The following is a 13,909-nucleotide window of genomic DNA, read 5'->3' as shown; positions in this document are numbered from 1 at the left end:
TTTTTTTCACATGCAACTGCCTTGCTTTCACTGTTCTCCCTTCTCAGTCTGAAATTCCGCCCTCGTCTGTCTTCCAAAAAGTTGCTAAGCTGTCATTACTTACTTCCTAATTTGCCTTTCTTGACCTCTTCTTAGTCCCGACCTTTTCTCAGCCCTTACCTTACACATCCGCTGGATGTGTGAGATCAGACAGATGACAGCGTCTTGACTGGGAGACCGTTTCTTCTGTTTCTCTACCAGCCTACACTCAAGTTTCTGCCCCCTTAAAGACAAGTGTCCCCTCTTAATGATCCAATTCAGATGACTACTCTGTCTTATTTAATCATTGCCCTTTCCTCTGATACTTCGTCGGATTTCCACTTGTTTGGCTAGATACCTCCGCTTGCTGCAATTCAATCAATGTAGCCCCAAACTGGCGCAGCATCATTCACCCCATTCCTATGCCTCAGCCAATAGCTACTTTTGACTCAATTGCTGCTTTTGCCACTTCCTGACGTCCTTAGAGTTGCCACAGACTGAAAGTCTTGGAATCGATTGGACTCCTTTGTCCCTCCTTTCCCGACAAAGGTCTGTCTAGTCAAAGCTGTGGTTTTTCCAGTGGTCATGTATGAATGTGAGAGTTGAACCCTAGAGAAAGCTGAGCGCCGAAGAAATGATGCTTCTGAACTGTGGTGTTGGAAAAAAACTCTTGAGAGAGTCCCTTAGACTGCGAGGAGATCAAACGAGTCCACCCTAAAGAAAATCAACCCCGAATGCTCATTGGAAAGACTGATGCTGAGGCTGAAGCTTCAATCCTTTGGCCACCTGATACAAAGAGCTGACCCGTTGGAAAAGACCCTGATGCTGGGAAAGATTGAAGGCAGGAGGAAAAGCGGTGACAGAGGATGGTGAGATAGTTGGATGGCATCACCGACTCAATGGACATGAGTTTGAGCAACACTGGGAGACGGTGAGGGACAGGTAAGCCTGGCGTGCTGCAGTCCATGCGGTCGCAGAGTCGAGCACGACTGAAACAGTAAGTGATTTTATAGATATTTGTCTTCCCCTGATCTGCTTTGTATAACCTCTAACACCTATTCAGTTCAGTTCAGTTCAGTCGTGTCTGACTCTTTGGGACCCCATGGACTGCAGCACCCCAGATATCCCCGTCCGACTCTGGAGGTTTACTCAAACTCCATGTCCATTGAGTCGGTGATGCCATCCAACCATCTCATCCTCTGTCGCCCCCTTCTCCTCCCGCCTTCAGTCTTTCCCAGCATCAGGGTCTTTTCCAATGAGTCAGTTTTTCCCATCAGGTGGCCAAAGTATTGCAGTTTCAGCTTCAGCAGCAGTCCTTCCGACGAAAGTTCAGGACTGATCTTCCTTAGGGTGAAGTCCAAGGGACTCTCAAGAGTCTCCTCCAACACCACAGTTCAATTCTTCGGCGCTCAGCTTTCTTTATGGTCCAACTCTCACATCCATACATGACTACCGGAAAAACCATGGCTTTGACTAGAGGGACCTTTGTTGGCAAAGTAATGTCTCTGCTTTTTAATGTGCTGTCTGGTTGGTCATAACTTTTCTTCCAAGGAGCAAGCATCATTCAATTTCTTGGCTGCAGTCACCATCTGCAGTGCCGGTCACTGTTCCCATTGTTTCCCCATCTATTTGCCATGAAGTGACAGGACCAGACGCCACGATCTTAGTTTTCTGAATGTTGAGTTTTAAGCCAACTTTTTCTGTCTTCTTTCACTTTCATCAAGAGGCTCTTTAGTTCTTCTTCGCTTTCTGCCATAAGGGTGGTGTCATCTGCATATCTGAGGTTATTGATATTTCTCTATTCCTTTCCCGATTTGGAACCAGTCTGTTGTTCCATGTCCAGTTCTAACTGTTGCTTCCTGACCTGCATACGGATTTCTCAAGAGGCAGGTCAGGTGGTCTGGTATTCCCCTCTCTCTCAGGATTTTCCAGAGTTCCTTGTGACCCACACAGTCAAAGGCTTTGGCATAGTCAATAAAGCAGAAGTAGATTGTTTTTCCTGGAACTCTTGCTTTTTCCGATGATCCAACCAACGGATGTTGGCAATCTGATCTCTGGCTCCTCTGCCTTTTCTAAGTCCAGCTTGCACAGCTGGAAGTTCAGGGTTCACTACTGCTGAAGCCTGGTTTGGAGAATTTTGAGCATTATTTTACTAGCCTGTGAGATGAGTGCCCTTGTGCGGTAGTTTGTGCATTCTTTGGCATTGCCTTTCTTTGGGATTGGAATGAAGACTGACCTTTATCCCGTCTTGCGGCCACTAGCTGAGTTTTCCGAATTTGCTATGCCAGCACGTTCACAGCATCATCTTTTAGGATTTGAAATAGCCCAACTGGAATTCCATCACCTCCACTAACTTTGTTCCTAGTGAAGGTTCCTGAGGCCCGCCGGACTTCCCATTCCCGGATGTCTGGGTCTAGATGAGTGATCACACCATCATGATTATTTGGGTCGGGAAGATCTTTTTTTTTTTACTGTAAACGCCTACTCAAACTGCTGCAAACTCCACAGAGACACTTTTCCCACTTGCCCGGGTAATGCTGACCAAAAAACCCACACTAGTCTGGAAAATGATAAAGTTTTCTAAGCAAATTGGTCTCCCCTGGTGGCTCAGAGGTTAAAGCGTCTACCTGCAACGCGGGTTGAAACCTGGGTTCCGTCCCGGGGCGGGGGGGGGGGGGGGGGGGGTCGGGACGACCTCCAGGAGAAAGAGATGCCACCCCACTACAGTATTCTTGCCTGGAGAATCCCATGGACGGAGATGACGGGTGGACTACAGTCCATGGGGTCGCAGAGTCAGACGCTGCCGAGGGACTTAACTTGCGAGGAAAACTAAGTACAACTGGAAACCCCGACCCAAAAGACCCCAACAAAGCCACAAAGAAGCGCAGCAGTCATAAAAGTCACTTAGACCGGCCATAGAGCTTGCTGATGATACAGCTGTTCTTGTTTGGTCTGCTCTTCCATAAACCACGTTAATCAGGGGAAAGCGCGAACGCAGTCCCCCACTACCACAAATTATGCAGTCGAGTTTCCCACATTTGGGGAAATCGCAGGGGTCAGCACATCCGGAGTGCAATGGATAAGCCTCGCCCTGGGAAAACCACCTTCGTGATCATGGTATCTCCCCTGCCAGGTAAGTATGAGTTGCCTTCCACCCACCGCCCAGCACCCTCGAGCTCGTCTCACTTTAAACGCACGGTCACTTCCCTCGCACCACCTCCGCACCCTCCGCCCCCGCGCGGCCCTCGGCCCGGCCTCGCCCACCCGGGGAACAACCTCAGGAACCTCCGCGTGGCCACACGCGGGACACCGAGGCCCGGGGGGAGCGGGCCCAGCAGGCTCTGCGCGCCGCTCATCTGCATACGCCACGCCCCCACGCCGGCTGTGTGACCAACCAATCCCCAAACTAGACAACTTCCCTTGAGGTTTCTGCGCCCCCGGGTCTGGGCGCGCCGCGAGAAGGCGCGACCTGCAGGCGCAGCCCGGGAAAACAGGAGTTCTGAGCGGCCGGAACCCCGCATTTGAGAGAGGGGCTGTGAGTCGCGGCTCCGTTCTAGTCTCACCTTCCGATTTTGTTTTCACAGCCAGACCGAACTCATCCCCACTGGGCATGGTTTTTATGAGGACCTTTCCCACCCCCGACCCCCATTAAATATTTAAGTAAGAAGATTTCCGCAGTCAATTTAAAAGCGATCGCTTTATTCGTAGTGTCTTCCTGAGGTGGCATCTCCATCAACTACTTCGACATATATCTGCTTCAAGATACACAACTAAACCAAGTGAAACTTAAAGGGAAAAAAAGTCAAGATTCTAACCTTGAAGAAAATAAACCACGGCAAGGTACAAACTTCTTCCACTTTGCAAGCAGTACAGTGCTTGAGTCAAGTATATAATACTGGCAAATACAAAGTTTTCCATTTTATTTTGCTGTTGCCCTGCGATTTGCAGGATCTAGGTTTCCCCACCAGCGACTGGGCCTCTGCTCCCTGAAGTGCATGCACAGAGTCCTAACAACTGGACTGTCTGGGAATTCCAAACAATTTTTTAGAGAGTAAATGAGACATTTTATATCCCAGCTACTTTGCCTCCTGAGAATCTATCCCTCCCCTGGAATCTTAGCAACTAGGTTGATCAATAGAATGAGGCCCAGGTGACTTTCAGGGATTCTGAGGTTAGGTCAGCAGAAGCCTTGCATCTTCCTTCTGTGTTGAGAACTTTGTGTGGCAGACTTGAGCTGTGAGTAAGAAGGCTGACAACTCTGGGGCTGCCATGTTGTGAGGAAGCTGCTGCTTTAGAACCTGACTCTTCTCCCTCCCTAAGGAGAGAGTAAAGATAGAGGTAGGCCACTCTAAATTGGTAGATGGCCGGTCTAAGAAGCAAGGGAACTTACTAAGATTGTCTTGGGTGGCTGAAAGAGGAGTAGATCTCTACCCCTGCCTGCCAAGTCTTAAAAGTGTATACAAAGGCCTTAACTGGGTTGTCAGGTATGCCGTTCAGATGGTCTCAACAACACCTTACTTCCTCAAGGTTTTTTTCCTTGGGAGAGCTCCCACTGTGGGAGTAGTAGGCAGAGGGTACATTCCAAGGACAGGGGAATGGTTGCCTGAATCTAGCTCAAAGACCAGTGGTCACAGCCTACCGATCCTCTCCTTCAACAGAAGACCAAAGTTTTGTCTCCAATCTGTTCCTGGTTGGAGAAGTAAGATCCCACAAGCCAAGAGCCATGCATGGAAAAGGGACACAGGTTTCAGTCCCAAACTGTGACCCCAGACATTGGGGAAGAGAGAAATCCCTTCCCAAAGCGCAGATTTGGATGAAAATAGATGAGTGTTTTTGTTTCAAAACTCTTAACTTTGGGGGTGATTTTTTTTGGGGGGGTGATATTTTTGTGCAGCAATATAGTAATGGAAGAGGGAGACGGAAGTAAGCAAACAAGTAACATGAAGTAGAAGGGGGAAAGTGGATTAAGGGATAGAGAAGACACGATGGAGAGAAGGGTTGGGGTTGAGGGCTTCCAGTGTTTGACAAGGGGGTCAGGGAAAGTCTCTTTGTTTCAGTTTGCTACATACTCCTGCTTCCCTTTGTTTATCATTAGCGCATTAGCGCATGTAACCACCAAAAACTGACAGGCTCAGCCCCTGAGTTTACTTGTTCTGTTACCAGGCCTAGACTCAAAACCAACTCTTTAGCATTTCTAATTCTTAGTTTTAAGTTTATGGGAGTAAATAAGTAATAACTTTGTGGATCAGAATGAATATGGATATAATTGTGGCCCTGAGGAGGGCCACAATTCTCAGAAAAAGAAAAATGGGTTTCCTAACAGGTGTCTCTTTCATGTCATTGTGACTCACGGGAGAGTATTGTACCTCCCAAGAGAGTTGGGTGGAACAATAGTTGAAAACCAGGGAAGGGAGTTCCCTGGCAGTCCAGTGGTTAGGACTCCTCCCTTTCAGGGCAGTGGGTCTGGGTTCAGTCCCTGGTCGGAAAACTAAGATCTCACAAGTCAAGAGGCACAGTCCAAAAACTAATAAAACCAGAGAAATATATAGCATGTGAGTAGTACCTTATCCTACAAGATTTCAAAGCACAGAGCGCGCAAGCAGAGGGAGAATCTGGAAGATATCACAGCAATCGCACAGTTGGAGTTACCATTAAGTGCAGCATCTCATGGCTGAAAGGAATCCTAAAGGATCTTTCTATCTAGTTACTGACCCACCCATTGCTTGCAAATGGATTTTGACAGACAGGTAGAGTTTCGATGGTGCTTGCACTTCAGGGAGCAGAGGCCCAGTCGCTGGTGGGGAAACCTAGATCCTGCAAATCGCAGGGCAACAGCAAAATAAAATGGAAAACTTTGTATTTGCCAGTATTATATACTTGACTCAAGCACTGTACTGCTTGCAAAGTGGAAGAAGTTTGTACCTTGCCGTGGTTTATTTTCTTCAAGGTTAGAATCTTGACTTTTTTTCCCTTTAAGTTTCACTTGGTTTAGTTGTGTATCTTGAAGCAGATATATGTCGAAGTAGTTGATGGAGATGCCACCTCAGGAAGACACTACGAATAAAGCGATCGCTTTTAAATTGACTGCGGAAATCTTCTTACTTAAATATTTAATGGGGGTCGGGGGTGGGAAAGGTCCTCATAAAAACCATGCCCAGTGGGGATGAGTTCGGTCTGGCTGTGAAAACAAAATCGGAAGGTGAGACTAGAACGGAGCCGCGACTCACAGCCCCTCTCTCAAATGCGGGGTTCCGGCCGCTCAGAACTCCTGTTTTCCCGGGCTGCGCCTGCAGGTCGCGCCTTCTCGCGGCGCGCCCAGACCCGGGGGCGCAGAAACCTCAAGGGAAGTTGTCTAGTTTGGGGATTGGTTGGTCACACAGCCGGCGTGGGGGCGTGGCGTATGCAGATGAGCGGCGCGCAGAGCCTGCTGGGCCCGCTCCCCCCGGGCCTCGGTGTCCCGCGTGTGGCCACGCGGAGGTTCCTGAGGTTGTTCCCCGGGTGGGCGAGGCCGGGCCGAGGGCCGCGCGGGGGCGGAGGGTGCGGAGGTGGTGCGAGGGAAGTGACCGTGCGTTTAAAGTGAGACGAGCTCGAGGGTGCTGGGCGGTGGGTGGAAGGCAACTCATACTTACCTGGCAGGGGAGATACCATGATCACGAAGGTGGTTTTCCCAGGGCGAGGCTTATCCATTGCACTCCGGATGTGCTGACCCCTGCGATTTCCCCAAATGTGGGAAACTCGACTGCATAATTTGTGGTAGTGGGGGACTGCGTTCGCGCTTTCCCCTGATTAACGTGGTTTATGGAAGAGCAGACCAAACAAGAACAGCTGTATCATCAGCAAGCTCTATGGCCGGTCTAAGTGACTTTTATGACTGCTGCGCTTCTTTGTGGCTTTGTTGGGGTCTTTTGGGTCGGGGTTTCCAGTTGTACTTAGTTTTCCTCGCAAGTTAAGTCCCTCGGCAGCGTCTGACTCTGCGACCCCATGGACTGTAGTCCACCCGTCATCTCCGTCCATGGGATTCTCCAGGCAAGAATACTGTAGTGGGGTGGCATCTCTTTCTCCTGGAGGTCGTCCCGGCCCCCCCCCCCCCGCCCCGGGACGGAACCCAGGTTTCAACCCGCGTTGCAGGTAGACGCTTTAACCTCTGAGCCACCAGGGGAGACCAATTTGCTTAGAAAACTTTATCATTTTCCAGACTAGTGTGGGTTTTTTGGTCAGCATTACCCGGGCAAGTGGGAAAAGTGTCTCTGTGGAGTTTGCAGCAGTTTGAGTAGGCGTTTACAGTAAAAAAAAAAAGATCTTCCCGACCCAAATAATCATGATGGTGTGATCACTCATCTAGACCCAGACATCCGGGAATGGGAAGTCCGGCGGGCCTCAGGAACCTTCACTAGGAACAAAGTTAGTGGAGGTGATGGAATTCCAGTTGGGCTATTTCAAATCCTAAAAGATGATGCTGTGAACGTGCTGGCATAGCAAATTCGGAAAACTCAGCTAGTGGCCGCAAGACGGGATAAAGGTCAGTCTTCATTCCAATCCCAAAGAAAGGCAATGCCAAAGAATGCACAAACTACCGCACAAGGGCACTCATCTCACAGGCTAGTAAAATAATGCTCAAAATTCTCCAAACCAGGCTTCAGCAGTAGTGAACCCTGAACTTCCAGCTGTGCAAGCTGGACTTAGAAAAGGCAGAGGAGCCAGAGATCAGATTGCCAACATCCGTTGGTTGGATCATCGGAAAAAGCAAGAGTTCCAGGAAAAACAATCTACTTCTGCTTTATTGACTATGCCAAAGCCTTTGACTGTGTGGGTCACAAGGAACTCTGGAAAATCCTGAGAGAGAGGGGAATACCAGACCACCTGACCTGCCTCTTGAGAAATCCGTATGCAGGTCAGGAAGCAACAGTTAGAACTGGACATGGAACAACAGACTGGTTCCAAATCGGGAAAGGAATAGAGAAATATCAATAACCTCAGATATGCAGATGACACCACCCTTATGGCAGAAAGCGAAGAAGAACTAAAGAGCCTCTTGATGAAAGTGAAAGAAGACAGAAAAAGTTGGCTTAAAACTCAACATTCAGAAAACTAAGATCGTGGCGTCTGGTCCTGTCACTTCATGGCAAATAGATGGGGAAACAATGGGAACAGTGACCGGCACTGCAGATGGTGACTGCAGCCAAGAAATTGAATGATGCTTGCTCCTTGGAAGAAAAGTTATGACCAACCAGACAGCACATTAAAAAGCAGAGACATTACTTTGCCAACAAAGGTCCCTCTAGTCAAAGCCATGGTTTTTCCGGTAGTCATGTATGGATGTGAGAGTTGGACCATAAAGAAAGCTGAGCGCCGAAGAATTGAACTGTGGTGTTGGAGGAGACTCTTGAGAGTCCCTTGGACTTCACCCTAAGGAAGATCAGTCCTGAACTTTCGTCGGAAGGACTGCTGCTGAAGCTGAAACTGCAATACTTTGGCCACCTGATGGGAAAAACTGACTCATTGGAAAAGACCCTGATGCTGGGAAAGACTGAAGGCGGGAGGAGAAGGGGGCGACAGAGGATGAGATGGTTGGATGGCATCACCGACTCAATGGACATGGAGTTTGAGTAAACCTCCAGAGTCGGACGGGGATATCTGGGGTGCTGCAGTCCATGGGGTCCCAAAGAGTCAGACACGACTGAACTGAACTGAACTGAATAGGTGTTAGAGGTTATACAAAGCAGATCAGGGGAAGACAAATATCTATAAAATCACTTACTGTTTCAGTCGTGCTCGACTCTGCGACCGCATGGACTGCAGCACGCCAGGCTTACCTGTCCCTCACCGTCTCCCAGTGTTGCTCAAACTCATGTCCATTGAGTCGGTGATGCCATCCAACTATCTCACCATCCTCTGTCACCGCTTTTCCTCCTGCCTTCAATCTTTCCCAGCATCAGGGTCTTTTCCAACGGGTCAGCTCTTTGTATCAGGTGGCCAAAGGATTGAAGCTTCAGCCTCAGCATCAGTCTTTCCAATGAGCATTCGGGGTTGATTTTCTTTAGGGTGGACTCGTTTGATCTCCTCGCAGTCTAAGGGACTCTCTCAAAAGAGTTTTTTTATGTCACTTATATGTGGAATCTAAAAAAAGGAAGTCAACTTATTCATAAAACAGAAACAATCACAAACAGAAAACAATGCTGGGCATCGAGGGGGAGTAGGGAGAAGAAGGGAAGGCAAAAGACAGGGGTAAGCTAGTAGTATGAGATTAATAGTTATAGAACACCAGAAAAAATAAATAAAAGCTTACTACATGGCACATTGAACTATATTCAATATCATGTAATAACTTATAATGGCAAGGAATCTCAACTGTAAACCTGAAATTAACACAAGGTTGTAAATCAACTAGTTTAATACATAAAAAATTTTTAAAAGAATGTGGAGGGAATTTCCTGGCAGTGCAGTGTTTAGGACTCCAGGCTTTCACTGATGGGGCAAGACATCAATCCCTGGTCAAAGAACTAAGGTACCGAAAGCTGTGCAGCCTGAAAACAAAAAGAGCAGATTTTTTACATGTACAAGAGAACCCCCAAAGGAAGATGAATACCCCTAAAGTGGCTAAGTGGTTCTTTTTATTGGTCCTGGTTCCTTTTGCTGAAGAATGATATTTAGAGACCAAAATCTGGTTCCTCTTGATGAATACTGGTGTGTCACTGCTATTAAGTCCTGTACCTATTTTACTCAAGGATTATATTCCATTATTATCATTACCTTGATTTGGCAGTGGGACTCCTTTGAAACTGGCTCCTGTGCAGATGATGTGCCCCGAAATCAGTCATCATGCATTTCTTCATTTTTCCAGGCTTGCATTTTCCCCTACTAAGAGCCTCACCTCCGGTGGAAGCTGATGTGCCTCTCCGCCCTCCTGCCCACCATGACTTCATGTGGTAGCAAGGCTTCCTGCAGAGTGATGGAGGAGGCTATCAGGCTAAGAGCAATGAGCACATCCAGGCTTAACCAGGCCTGTAGATATCCAGCCTTGGCTGCCCTCCTTCGCCCACCAACCCCGATTCCTGGGCATAAGTGGTTGCTTCCTTGGCAGAGGTCAAGCTTCTGTGGACTTCCTGGAGAGGGGGCTGGAATCCAGAGGGAGGGGCAGAGGGCACGGATGTCCAGGTTGGACTCTGCAAACATTTCAGATCCCACTGGGTGTGTGCCCACCACCCAAGACTGCTAGCCCACCCAGCAGAAGTCCTCCAGAGGCACAGCAAGCCACAGTGAAGTGGCCTTCCCTCAGCCCGGTGTTGCCACTCCCTGACCAGGCAGCGGGCACCTCTGCCCCTTTGAGGTTGGGGGGACAGTGCCTCAGAGTGCCCCTGCCAGTCTCTGTGCCACCCAGACCAGAAGGGTTGGCCATGCTGGTCACCAAAACCCACGCCCCTTCCCACTTCTCCAAACCCAGGTCACCAAGGGTTGCACACCTCCACATCATTCAGGAATAAATCCAACAAAGGCCTAAGGTTCTTTCTTTTGGCCCCATCTGCTGGTCTTTACATATGGTATCATTTGAGGCTGGGGTCTCCGCAGCCGCAGAGCAACGCCCCCTCCCCCACCCCCCCCTTTCTGGAAGGGCACCGTTCAGACTGCAGCGGCACAGCGCCCTAGGCCCAGGGAGACTCCAAAGACTCCAGGTCGGCACATGTCAGTTAGCAGTGGGACGATGAAAAGGGCTGAAACTAACAGGGGGGTGACCACAGGAGTTTGCCAGGAGAGGACAACAAAGCAGAAGCACAGTCTCCAGTCTGATAGGCAGTTCAGTTCTGTTCAGGCGCTCAGTCGTGACGGACTCTTTGCGACCCCACGGACTGCAGCACACCAGGCTTCCCTATCAGCAACTTCGGAGCTTACTCAAACTCATGTCCATTGAGCCCGTGATGCCATCCAATCATCTCATTCTCTGTCTTCCCCTTCTCCTCCCCCCTTCAATCAGAATCAGAACCAAAAAAGGGCTTGTGGCCTCAGGGGTCGGGGACAGCAGCCCCAGGCCCCTGAGGTTTCAGAGAGCCACACTGCCATCGGCGTTCTGCTGAGAGTCCTCTGAGATGGACTCGAAGTGTAAGCAGAGTCTCCTGCGTTTCCCTCCCACAGGAAGGGAGGGAGAAAGTACCACTCCCTGCTGTTCTCTGTACCCACACCCAAACCAGTCTGTCCCCAAAGTGAAGCTGCTCCTTCTTGATGACAGTCCAGCCCATTTCCTTCTGGGTGCTCTCTCCACTTTCTCTTCTTTCTCCCAGTTTAGCCTTAAGGACCCAGCACTAAAGTTAGCCACCCGCTCAGAACCAGGTGGTCCGTGCAAGGAGGTGGATTTATGTGCCCCTCATGCTGGTATCTCCCCACCTGCCCCCATCCCACCCTCCACCCTTCTCCCTGCCATCAGCCCCCCTTGCTCCCGACTCCGGGCTCTCTGAGCTCCTGTCTGTGCTTTTGCTGTCATCTCTCCTCCATCAGATGTAGCAGAATGGTGGAGGCGCTTTTCCCACCCTTCTACACAGTGGGAGCAATCCTTGTTATTTCCACAGGAACTTGAACCTTCCAGCGGCTACAGGGATAGGTGCAAAGGCCTATGAAAGCTGAGGCTTCCCCGGGGGCCACCCGTGTCCTCAGACGGACAGGACACCTGAAGCAGCCGCCAAATTTCTCATCAGCACAGTCAGGCCCACTGAGAGCCCTGCTGACTTTTGCTCCTGCGGGCGTCTACTTCTACGTAGGAGCAGGGTTGGCAGTGGTTCGAAAGATCTCGGGGTGGCAGCTCTGCCCCACAAATAGATTAAGATGGTTGGGAAGGTTTCCTGTCTCCCCAAGTCTGCACCTGCAGAGACCATATGAAAGACAGGCACGGAGAGACAGAGGCTGGGAGGCTGGAAGACTGTGAGCTTCCTTGGGGGGCAGAGCCGGGGACTGAGCCGGCATTGAGGGGGTTTCAGGAAGGGTGCCCTGCTGTCCCTGACCCTGTGACGGCCTGGGTGCTTGTCGGCCTCGCTCCAGGGCTTTTGGTGCGCAGCAGCTGTTTGGAGGGCCTGGGCGGGAGTGGGGCCGGGGCGGGAGTGGGAAAGCGAAGAAAAGTGCAGAGGGCGTGGCCCGCGGCGGAAGCCACCGCGCTGCGGGCTTGTGTGCGGCCTGCGGGCAGGAGTCCCCAGGCCACGGCCAACGCGGGGCTCTGAGGGTCCCCCAAAGGCTTTCCCGCCTCTGGCCATGGAGGAAGGACGCTGCGCTGCCGCAGGGTGTCGGGCGGGGTAGAGGCGCCGGGGGCGGGGTGCCTTTCACTGGGGAGCAAAAGTAACCAGCACCTCCTTCGAGCCGGAATCGAACCAGCGACCTAAGGATGACCACACGTGTCGGATCTACAGTCCTCCGCTCTACCAGCTGAGCTATCGAAGGGTGCGCGCCACCAAGCGGCCGAGGACCTTCCTTTTTCCGGAAATGCCGCAACACGACACTGGGATGCTGGTAGGAAGCCCCTTTGAAGAGAGCCATGCGCGCGCCGCCAGGGCGCCGGGTGCGGGTGCGAGGACCCGTCAATCCTGCGGGGTGGCTGCGGCCCGGCCGTGCTGGTGGCTGGCATCCGGGCGGCGAGTTTCAAGACGCCTCGTGTTCTCTTCGCCGTCCCTCTTTCTGCAAGTGGGGACCACGGCCTGAAAGCTGGGAAGAGGTCTAGGGGAGAGGCGGCGAAATGGATGCGCTCGCGGGGTGCGGAAGGCCGAGCCGAGGAGACGGGCACAGCGGAACCGGCTGCCAACCGCCTAGGCAGCCACCTGGGGCTCTTTAAGTGCCGTTAGTTAAAAATACTCCTTTGCTTAAAATTATATTTTTTTACTGTGGCACGTTGTGCCACCCTTCAAAGCCAGCATCATCTTGCCTGCATTCTACAGGTCTCCTATGAATCTCCCTGCTTTCGCTCTGCCACCTTTGCGGCCAGAGTGATTTTCTCTCCTTTCCTAGGAGTGTGGGGAAGAGGGGTGGGGGTGGGGTGTGGAGGATTTAGATGAAGCTGCTTCTCTTCTGGAAACTTCTGGTTCACTCAGACTTGAACCCTTACAAAGGTCTAGAAGACCCTCAGTTCTTGTCCCCATGCAGTCACCTCTCTCAGTTTCGGTACCACTCATAAATTTTGTTCTGTACTCACGACCTTCTTACTTTCTCCAGACACTGCTCTAACTGACCTTTTGCTAGGGATGCTCTTCCCAGACAGCCCCATGACCAGTCCCCTCCTCCCTCCAGGCTGCTCACATTGTTACCTTCTCCAGGGAGCCTCCCCTGACCATCGAAATCAACACAGCAACCTGCCTGCTTACAGCAATTCCCCATCTCCTTTCCTTCCTCGTTTTTTCCCCCCTTTTTCATAGCTCTTAACACCCAACATACTAATTAATTTGCCTACTGTGACTATTGTCAGTTTTCTCCCACCTCCACACCCCTTTCTCTAACTATGATATCTAAAACATTCTGCCTAAACAACTATGCTTCAATTAAAAAATAAATTATGAAAAAAAATCCTCTCTGAGAAAGTCCAACACCTGACGCAGGCCCCTGTCATCCTTTTTCTGTCTTCCCTTTTTTGTCCGAGCTATGCTGCATTTTAGTTCCCTGGCCAGGGTAACCCGTACCCCCCCCCCTCCCCCGCCTTGGGCGCTCAGTATTAACCACTGAACCGCCAGGAAGGTCGCTTGACGCCCTTTGTTACAGCATTCACTTAAAAGGGCTTGCGATTGTGAAGATGGTTCTCTTACAGCCCAGAGGGTCTCTCTCCAAGACTCGGAGCCATTCCTTTGAAATGTAAGCAAGAACGGTAGGGCCTGTGTCTCCCACTTTCTGTGCGAGGACCCATCCTAACTTCAGTAACTGCCCGCTGACA

At 50.7% G+C, this 13,909-nt stretch overlaps 3 non-coding genes across 3 annotated transcripts; 1 reads left to right on the top strand and 2 right to left on the bottom strand.

The window, feature by feature from the left end:
* Window positions 1–2,995: 2,995 nt before the first annotated feature.
* LOC122419925 lies at window positions 2,996–3,159 on the bottom strand. The gene has a single exon (XR_006263130.1). It is a non-coding gene; the product is annotated as a U1 spliceosomal RNA (small nuclear RNA).
* A 3,480-nt stretch (window positions 3,160–6,639) lies between these two features.
* LOC122419914 lies at window positions 6,640–6,803 on the top strand. The gene has a single exon (XR_006263120.1). It is a non-coding gene; the product is annotated as a U1 spliceosomal RNA (small nuclear RNA).
* A 5,542-nt stretch (window positions 6,804–12,345) lies between these two features.
* Window positions 12,346–12,435, bottom strand: TRNAY-GUA. The gene is given in 2 exon segments: window positions 12,346–12,381; window positions 12,399–12,435. It is a non-coding gene; the product is annotated as a tRNA-Tyr (tRNA).
* Between the last annotated feature and the right edge of the window lie 1,474 nt (window positions 12,436–13,909).

This window comes from Cervus canadensis, chromosome 17, assembly GCF_019320065.1.
Source record: "Cervus canadensis isolate Bull #8, Minnesota chromosome 17, ASM1932006v1, whole genome shotgun sequence".
Lineage (NCBI taxonomy): Eukaryota > Metazoa > Chordata > Mammalia > Artiodactyla > Cervidae > Cervus > Cervus canadensis.
This window is presented reverse-complemented; position numbering and strand designations above follow the sequence as displayed.